Raw genomic sequence first — 8,747 nt, forward strand, 5'->3', positions numbered from 1 at the left:
GGGTGAAGAATGAAATAAGGTTCCTTAGGGAATAAATACTGAAAATCCATAACTGATTTGAAATGAAATCTGACAAGATATCGGACGGTTTCAGAACTGGGAGCAGAGATTGCGCTAAATTGTCTGAAATCACAATAACTGCCCTATTTCTGTAATGCCGTTATTAAGGTTTGAGAGCGATTATCTCCGACGCATTGAATGCTAGTAGACCATAGCTGGTAACCGTGTTCAGTAGTGGACCGGTTTCCGGTGTTAGAAGATAAATACAAAATAAGTCTAAAGTAAAAGGAACCCTGTTCAGTCTTTTTTTACCAAGGTTAGTTTCTGCCTGCCATATTAATGAGGATATTGTTCCCTCTTCTGTTTGTCCCTCATCTGATCCGAGGGAGAGGGGAATACATTGCCTTGCTTTGGTAAGAGCAGTCCGAATATATCTGGCTGGATGGAGTCGTTTTGGCCGCTTGAATGCTTTTTTTTTTCTTTTGTTATACCTGAAGGGCCACGCAAAGGTTTGTCAGCATCCAGGGTCACCATGTGTTTGATTTGATTTTGGAAACCTATCGGTCCAAGGGTAAAGTTTCTCCCCTTCGGGTTACTGCCCATTCTTCATGTTGGTGCCCCCTTGTCAGTCAGGCATCAAGCTTCAGTTTCTTAGGTGTGCAAGGCTGCAACCTGGGCTTCTGTGCACACTTTTACTCGTTGAATTCATTGGGGGACACAGACCCAGCACTCTTCATTCTAGGCCCGTGACCTGTAGTTCTGTTTTGGTTTTCTCCTGGGATGGGACATGTTTGTGTTTCAGTCTGTACAAAAGCAGTAGGAAAAAAGAATCAGCAAGTGTCTATGGAGAGGGTATAGCCTGCCTGGGTGAAGCCAAGACTTGTCCCTACTTATTTTTGCCTCCTAGTGGCAGGAGCATATGCCCATGGTGCTGTGTGGTCTCCCCCCCCCCCCCCCAACTGATTCAATGAGAAATAGATTTAACGGTGAATACAAAAATTTAGTTTTTTCCTCCAGCTCTATGACTGCCTGGAGAGACTGCCTCCTCTGGACAAGAAACGGGAACTAGGATTTGTTTATAAGGAGGGAATGCTCTCACCATACCCAGTTTTTTGTTTCCTGTCTTTTGGACAAAGGGAGGGAAAGTTTTGCTTAGACTATTCTTGTAGACTGCAGGAGCCCTATCTGAGGGACTTGTGGGTTACCTCTCGGCATAAGTCTCTACGTTTTAGCCTGGATTCCCCTCTCCTCACATGTTGAATGACTGTTCCGGTTTATCTTCCACCAGCTGTGTTTGGGGACTGAATGGGTTGCTTCCTGGACGTGCAGTACGGCGTTAGACTGACCACTTGACTACTATGCCTCCTGACCGGGGAAGGAGTCTCTGGAGGGTTTCGGGTGTGACTTTGAATCTCTGCAGGCTGTGTGCCCCTGTCTTCTGGCTGGCATATTTCAGTGAACCGTAAAAATCTTTTTGAGAGGGCCCATCTAGTCTAAAAGGAACTTCTACCAAAGGATGAGATGTGATTGTCACCTGCAGCCCTCCTGCTTCTTTGGTGAAATCAACAAGGAAGCTGATCCCAAGGGGACTATCACGGATGCTGGACCGGTAGTTGCTAGTTCATGTAAGATGGGTTATACCCCTGTTTCCTTAGTTTTCTGGATCCCACTAAAAGATTAGCTAAACTCCAAAAATGCAGGATTTGTAAGAGGATATTTCCTAACTTTTTTCTTATTTTTTTAAATCTAGTTTATTTTTTAATGGTGGTTTTCATTATAAATAAGAAAACACACAGATGAAAATCATTGCTGCTCCTCAATGGCCCCAAGATCACTCTCCTATTTTTCACGAAGTGTCAGAATCTATATATCTGTATTATTTATCAGCCAAATTATCCTGATGAGCCAATGCCAGTTATCACGGCCACTGCAGGATTGTTAGTGGGTTGCATATCCCTGACCGCACTTTCAGCCAAAAATGCATGTCTTCAGGCATTTGTAAAATTGTGGGTGGGGTAACCCATACTCGGACTGTAACCTAGAGAAGGTTTTGAGATCAGAATCCTGCAGTAATTGCCCCATACGCCTTAGCCACAATTGTTGCCAACCAGTAAAGCCCTCCAGGCAATAGATGTCCGACAACCAGGGAGTATCCTAAATTGAGGTGTGTATTGTACAACCTTAAACTTTGCTGGAAGGTAAGGGATATTTATAATGTTAATGTATCATAAGCAGTGTTGACAACCCTTTAGTATGGTTTTTGAATCCATAAGGTTCCATACAAATGTGTCAACTCAAACGTGTTGCAGTATTACCTGAGCAGAATCCGGATGGTCATCCGCCCCCTTAAGTGCTGTAACTAAGATAATAAATCCAAGTGTTAAGGGACAACCAAATCTCTTATATCTGCCGTTAACCCCCCTCAAAGCTGACCGCAGCATTCATAGGGAAAATGAGAAGGGGGATCCTGTTTGATCGAGGGACATACGTTATATGGCCAGACAGCCCAGGGTTGTCTGAGCATATTTCCTGTTTTAGGTATACCTTAATACTGCCTGTGTACTATCCGCATACCTGCTAATGTACTGGCATATAGATAAACGCCAGTACATTAAACTTAAAAAAAAAAAACAAAATGAAATATCCCCCTATGGGATAAAAAAAAAAAAGGGCAAAATTAATAAAAAGAAAAAGGGATGTTAAATGAAAATAAAAAAATCCAAAAATAATCTACATGACCATAACAGTCTGCACAACTGATTTATAGCATCATTTATGATGATCAGTATATGCTGTAAAACTAAATAAATGAAACTGCTTTTTCCTGCATTTTTGCTCAAATAAAAATTTATATAAATGAAACTATAATGTAAATGTCCCAACAAATGGCACCTACATAAAGCACAACTCGTCCCACAAGAAAACAAAGTCTTTATACAGCTACGTTGAACAAAAAATAAAGTTATGAGCGCCAGGATGCAGAGGAAGAAAAATGAAATTGTTCTGTCCTCAAGGCTAAAATTGTCCGTGTCCTCAAGGGGTAAAGGAGGTGAGACATTGTAGTGGAGTATAATCTATATCCATATCCACCGGCTGAAGATCTTTAGGCATTACTAGAGATTTGGACCAATTACTGGTAAGGCCAGAATAACTACCAAATTGTTCAATTACCCGTATGGTGGTAGGAAGAGATGTGCGGTCATTTTCTAAAAACAATAATATATTATCGGCATACAGTGCCACTTTCTCCTCCAAGCTGCCATATTTAAAACTCACAACAGAAGATGTCGAACAAAGTATTGTCGCAAGCATCTCAATCGCCAAGGCAAAGAGCAGCAGCAATAGCGGGCATTCTTGAAGAGGTCCCCTATGCAGTGTGAAGGAGTCAGTCACATAGCTATTTACATGTAAAGAGGCCCTAGGGTCCTTGTGTAACTGGTGCACCCACGCAATAAAAGATGGCCCAAAGCCCACAGGTACACTACCGTTCAAAAGTTTAGGGTCACTTAGAAATTTCCTTATTTTTTTAAAGAAAAGCACAGTTTTTTTCAGTGAAGATAACATTAAATTAATCAGAAATACACTCTATACATTATTAATGTGCTAAATGACTATTCTAGCTGCAAACGTCTGGTTTTTAATGCAATATCTACATAGGTGTATAGAGGCCCATTTCCAGCAACCATCACTCCAGTGTTCTAATGGTACATTGTGTTTGCTAAGGGTATGTGCACACACACTAATTACGTCCGTAATTGACGGACGTATTTCGGCCGCAAGTCCCGGACCGAACACAGTGCAGGGAGCCGGGCTCCTAGCATCATACTTATGTACGATGCTAGAAGTCCCTGCCTCACTGCAGGACAACTGTCCCATACTGAAAATATTATTAAAGTACGGGACAGTTGTCCTGCAGCGAGGCAGGGACTCCTAGCGTCGTACATAAGTATGATGCTAGGAGCCCGGCTCCCTGCAGTGTGTTCGGTCCGGTACTTGCGGCCGAAATACGTCCGTCAATTACGGACGTAATTAGTGTGTGTGCACATACCCTTACTGTGTTAGAAGGCTAATGGATGATTAGAAAACACTTGAAAACCCTCGTGCAATTATGTTAGCACCGCTGTAAACAGTTTTGCTGTTTAGAGGAGCTATAAAACTGACCTTCCTTTGAGCTAGTTGAGAATCTGGAGCATTACATTTGTGGGTTCGATTAACTCTCAAAATGGCTAGAAAAAGAGAGCTTTCATGTGAAACTCGACAGTCTATTCTTGTTCTTAGAAATGAAGGCTATTCCATGTGAGAAATTGCCAAGAAACGGAAGATTTCCTATAACGGTGTGTACTACTCCCTTCAGAGGACAGCACAAACAGGCTCTAACCAGAGTAGAAAGAGAAGTGGGAGACCCCGCTGCACAACTGAGCAACAAAACAAGTGCATTAGAGTCTCTAGTTTGAGAAATAGACGCCTCACAGGTCCTCAACTGGCAGCTTCATTAAATAGTACCTGCAAAACGCCAGTGTCAACGTCTACAGTGAAGAGGCGACTCTGGGATGCTGGCCTTCAGGGCAGAGTGGCACAGAAAAAGCCATATCTGAGACTGGCTAATAAAAGGAAAAGATTAATATGGGCAAAAGCACACAGACATTGGACAGAGGAAGGTTGGAAAAAAGTGTTATGGACAGACGAATCAAAGTTTGAGGTGTTTGGATCACACAGAAGAACATTTGTGAGACGCAGAACAACTGAAAAGATGCTGGAAGAGTGCCTGACGCCATCTGTCAAGCATGGTGGAGGTAATGTGATGGTCTGGGGTTGCCATGCCATACCCTGTGGACAGCGCTTGATTCGAGCCAATTTCATCCTACAACAGGACAATGACCCAAAGCACACCTCCAAATTATGCAAGAACTATTTAGGGAAGAAGCAGGCAGCTGGTATTCTATCTGTAATGGAGTGGCCAGCGCAGTCACCAGATCTCAACCCCGTAGAGCTGTTGTGGGAGCAGCTTGACCGTATGGTACGCAAGGAGTGCCCATCAAGCCAATCCAACTTGTGGGAGGGGCTTCTGGAAGCATGGGGTGAAATTTCTCCCGATTACCTCAGCAAATTAACAGCTAGAATGTCAAAGGTATTCAATGCTGTAATTGCTGCAAATGGAGCATTCTTTGACGAAAGGAAAGTTTGAAGGAGAAAATTATTATTTCAAATAAAAATCATTATTTCTAACCTTGTCAATGTCTTGACTATATTTTCTAGTCATTTTGCAACTCATTTGATAAATATAAGTGTGAGTTTTCATGGAAAACACAAAATTGTCTGGGTGACCCCAAACTTTTGAACGGTAGTGTGTATATATAGTAAATAATAGTGAGAGACACTTACATACATTTATAGTAAATTATGTAAAAAAAAAAGTTTCACCATTGTTTGGAGTAGTGTTTGGTGTTTGCTTCACTGTAAGGCCCTGTTCACACAGAGTTTTTTGCAGGCAGATTTTGATCTGCCTGCACGCCGTTTACCACATCTTTCACAGCGTATTTTTGCCCGCGGCCATTGAGCGCCGCAGGCAAAAACTCTGTGAAAATCGTTTTCTCTGCCTCCCATGTCAATGGGAGGTCAGAGGAGTAAACGCCCGAAGATAGGGCATCTCGCTTCTTTTTCCCGCGAGCCGGTTTTACTGCTGGCGGGAAAAAACGTGAGGCATGTTCGGCTATTTTTTTACACGTTTTGTCGCGGAAACTGCATTGAAAAACGCGCCAAATTTTTTCTTACCTGTGGGCGGTAAAACCGGTTCGTGGGAAAAAGAAGCGACATGCCCCATCTTTGGGCGTTTACATCTCTGACGTCCCTTTGACATCAATGGGAGGTAGAGAAAGCATTTTTCGCTGCGCTTTTGCCTGCGGCGCTCAATGGCCAAGGACAAAAAAAATGCGGCAAATGGTGTGCAGGCTGGTCAAAATCTGCCTCAAAATTCAAGAAAGCAACAAAGGAACAAAGAATAGAAAAAGAAAAAGAAGCAACATACCCTTTCTTCGGGCATTTCCGTCTCTGACCTCCAATTGACATCAATGGGAGGCAGAGAAAGCCTGAAGGAATTTTGAGGCAGATTTTTCTGCCTGAAAAATACTGTGTGAACAAGGCCTAAGTCCCATTGTCATTCGAAGTTGCTCATCCTCGGCTTTTCCATGCAAAATAATTAGCATGCTACTTATTGCGATGGTGGATTTATTTTCATGGTGCGGACAAAAATACACGTGGAAATTTTTGCAGTATGTGAACTGGGTTGCGGAAACCTCATATGCATCGGATGCAGAATCATCGGCATGTCATCGGAATCCGTATCAAATCCAACATGTGTTCACACATGTTGGATTTGATACGGATTATCACCTTAGGGTGAGTTATAAAAAACTCTGTTATGCACACAATACTTATTACATGCAAATTTATCGCGGGTATTTTCATGCGGCAAATCCACAGTGTAATACAGTACCAGCAAAGTAAATGAGATCAAGAAATTTAATCTACATGTCGCATTTTCTGCACAAAAATTGACCTGCGGTGCGTATTTGAAAATATGCTAAATGTCACTTTATCTTGCGTTTCTGCTTGCGAATTGTTTCTGACTAGTTTAAAAAATAAAATAAAATCTGCAGCATAAAACCTGCACCTATTTCCGCATCAAAATCTAAAAACCGCACCTAAAAACGTATCAAAAAATGCACTATTAGGCCTTATTCACACGAACGTGTTATACGTATGTGCGCTGCGTGAAACTCACGACATGTCCTATATTTACCCGTGTTTCGCGCTGCACGCACCCATTGATGTGAATGGATGCGTGCATATCGCGCTCGGCACACGGAAGCACGCTACAGTAGTAAAATCAATGAATGAAAACAGAAAACAGAGTGTCATAATGATGCCGGCTACGCGAAAATCACGCAGCCGCGCACCATATGCTGATGACATACGGACCTTTTGCGCACGCAAAACGCAGCGTTTTTTGCGCGCGCAAAACGGACATGTCCATATGAATAAGGCCTTAGGTGCAGATTTTACCTGCTGTTTTGATGCGGATTTTGTGCACCAAATTCCTCAATGTGTACCCCTGTATATAGTGTCCAACATATAGCCCACCTCTGCAGATAGTGCCCTGCATATATCTCGCCCTATAAATAGTGCTCCACATATAGCCCACCCCTGTATATAGTGCCTCACATATAGCTCCCCCTATATTGCTCCACATATAGCTCACCCCTGTATATAGTGCCTCACATATAGCTTATAGTGCTCCACATGTAGCCCACCCCTGTATATAGTCCTCCCCTGTATATAGTGCCTCACATATAGCTCCCCCTATAGTGCTCCATATATAGCCCACCCCTGTATATAGCCCCCCTGTAGATATAGCCGACCCCTGTAGATAGAGGCAGAGCTCCCCTGTAGACAATGTCACTCCCATTTTTATTAGGATAAAATAACAAAAACTTGACATACTCACTTTAATCCCGTTCCTGCGCCTTCTGGGGTTGAACAACGCAAGTGGTGCGATGACGTCATCGCGCCGCTTGCATCATTGAAAGGCGCTGATTGACAGGGCAAGTCATTCTGCCCTGCCAATCAGCACCTTTCATAGACGCAAGCGGTGCGATGACGTCATCGCACCGCTTGCGTCTATGAAAGGGACTGATTGGCAGGGCACTATGACTTGCCCTGTCAATCAGCGCCTTTCAACGACGCAAGCGGTGTCAAGTAGTGATGGGAAATCTAGTTAATTTTGTGGATTAGTTCACTAGGAACTAGTTAATTCAAAAGATCAGTAGAACTGATGTAGAGGAGAACTTGGCAAAACAATACTCCCTCTTGTTCTCCCATGTCTCTCAGTGCTCTGCAGTTATTAGCTGAAGCTGCACCATGCAGACATCCAGCTTCAGGCAATAGCTGCAGAGTATAACATTGTGTGTTGAAGTTTCAGCCAATGGTTGCAGAGCACTGGGTGATGTCAGAGTAGAAAGTGTCTATTTGGCAACTTCTCATATACAGCCCAGTGACGTCAGCAGGCATTTATTTTTGCCTGTAGAGCACCTTGAAAACTTGCATATGAGAGATCAAAGTGAAAGAAATAATGGCCCTGGTGTGTTAAATGACCCCAGTAGCTTCATTTGAGAAACTATGAAAATTTGCCTGGCATTTCCCTTTAAATGACCATAGTATTGATAACCAAGGTCTCAGAAATAATTATATACACAAGGAGGCAGCAACCTTTGGCACTCCAGCTGTTGTGAAACTACAACTCCCAGAATGCACTGACAGCCAAAGGCTTTATTATTCCAGCCAAAGGATGTCAGGACATGCTGGTAATTGTAGTTTCACACCAGCTGATCCCTGTTGACAGACATTCCGTCATACACTAAAAAAAAAATTGACGTCCGTGTGCTGTACGTGATTTTCACGCACCCATAGACTTCAATAGGCGCGTGGTCCGCCAAAATGGACTAGAAAAGAACATATACAGTGAGTTTCACGCAGCGGAGACACGCTGCGTGAAAAATCATGCCTGTCTGAATAGCCCCATTGAATTGCATTGGTCCGTGTGCTGTCCGTTGTTTTACACAACGTTCGTCTGAATAAGCGCTAAGAGGAATGATTTGGGCTAATAATTACAAGAAGCCACTTTTAGATCATTTGTTAAAATATCTAATTATACCCATGGAGGCCAAAAATAGACAGCTTCATAAGCATTT

The sequence above is a fragment of the Rhinoderma darwinii genome, chromosome 13 (genome assembly GCF_050947455.1).
Source record: "Rhinoderma darwinii isolate aRhiDar2 chromosome 13, aRhiDar2.hap1, whole genome shotgun sequence".
NCBI classification, from domain to species: domain Eukaryota; kingdom Metazoa; phylum Chordata; class Amphibia; order Anura; family Rhinodermatidae; genus Rhinoderma; species Rhinoderma darwinii.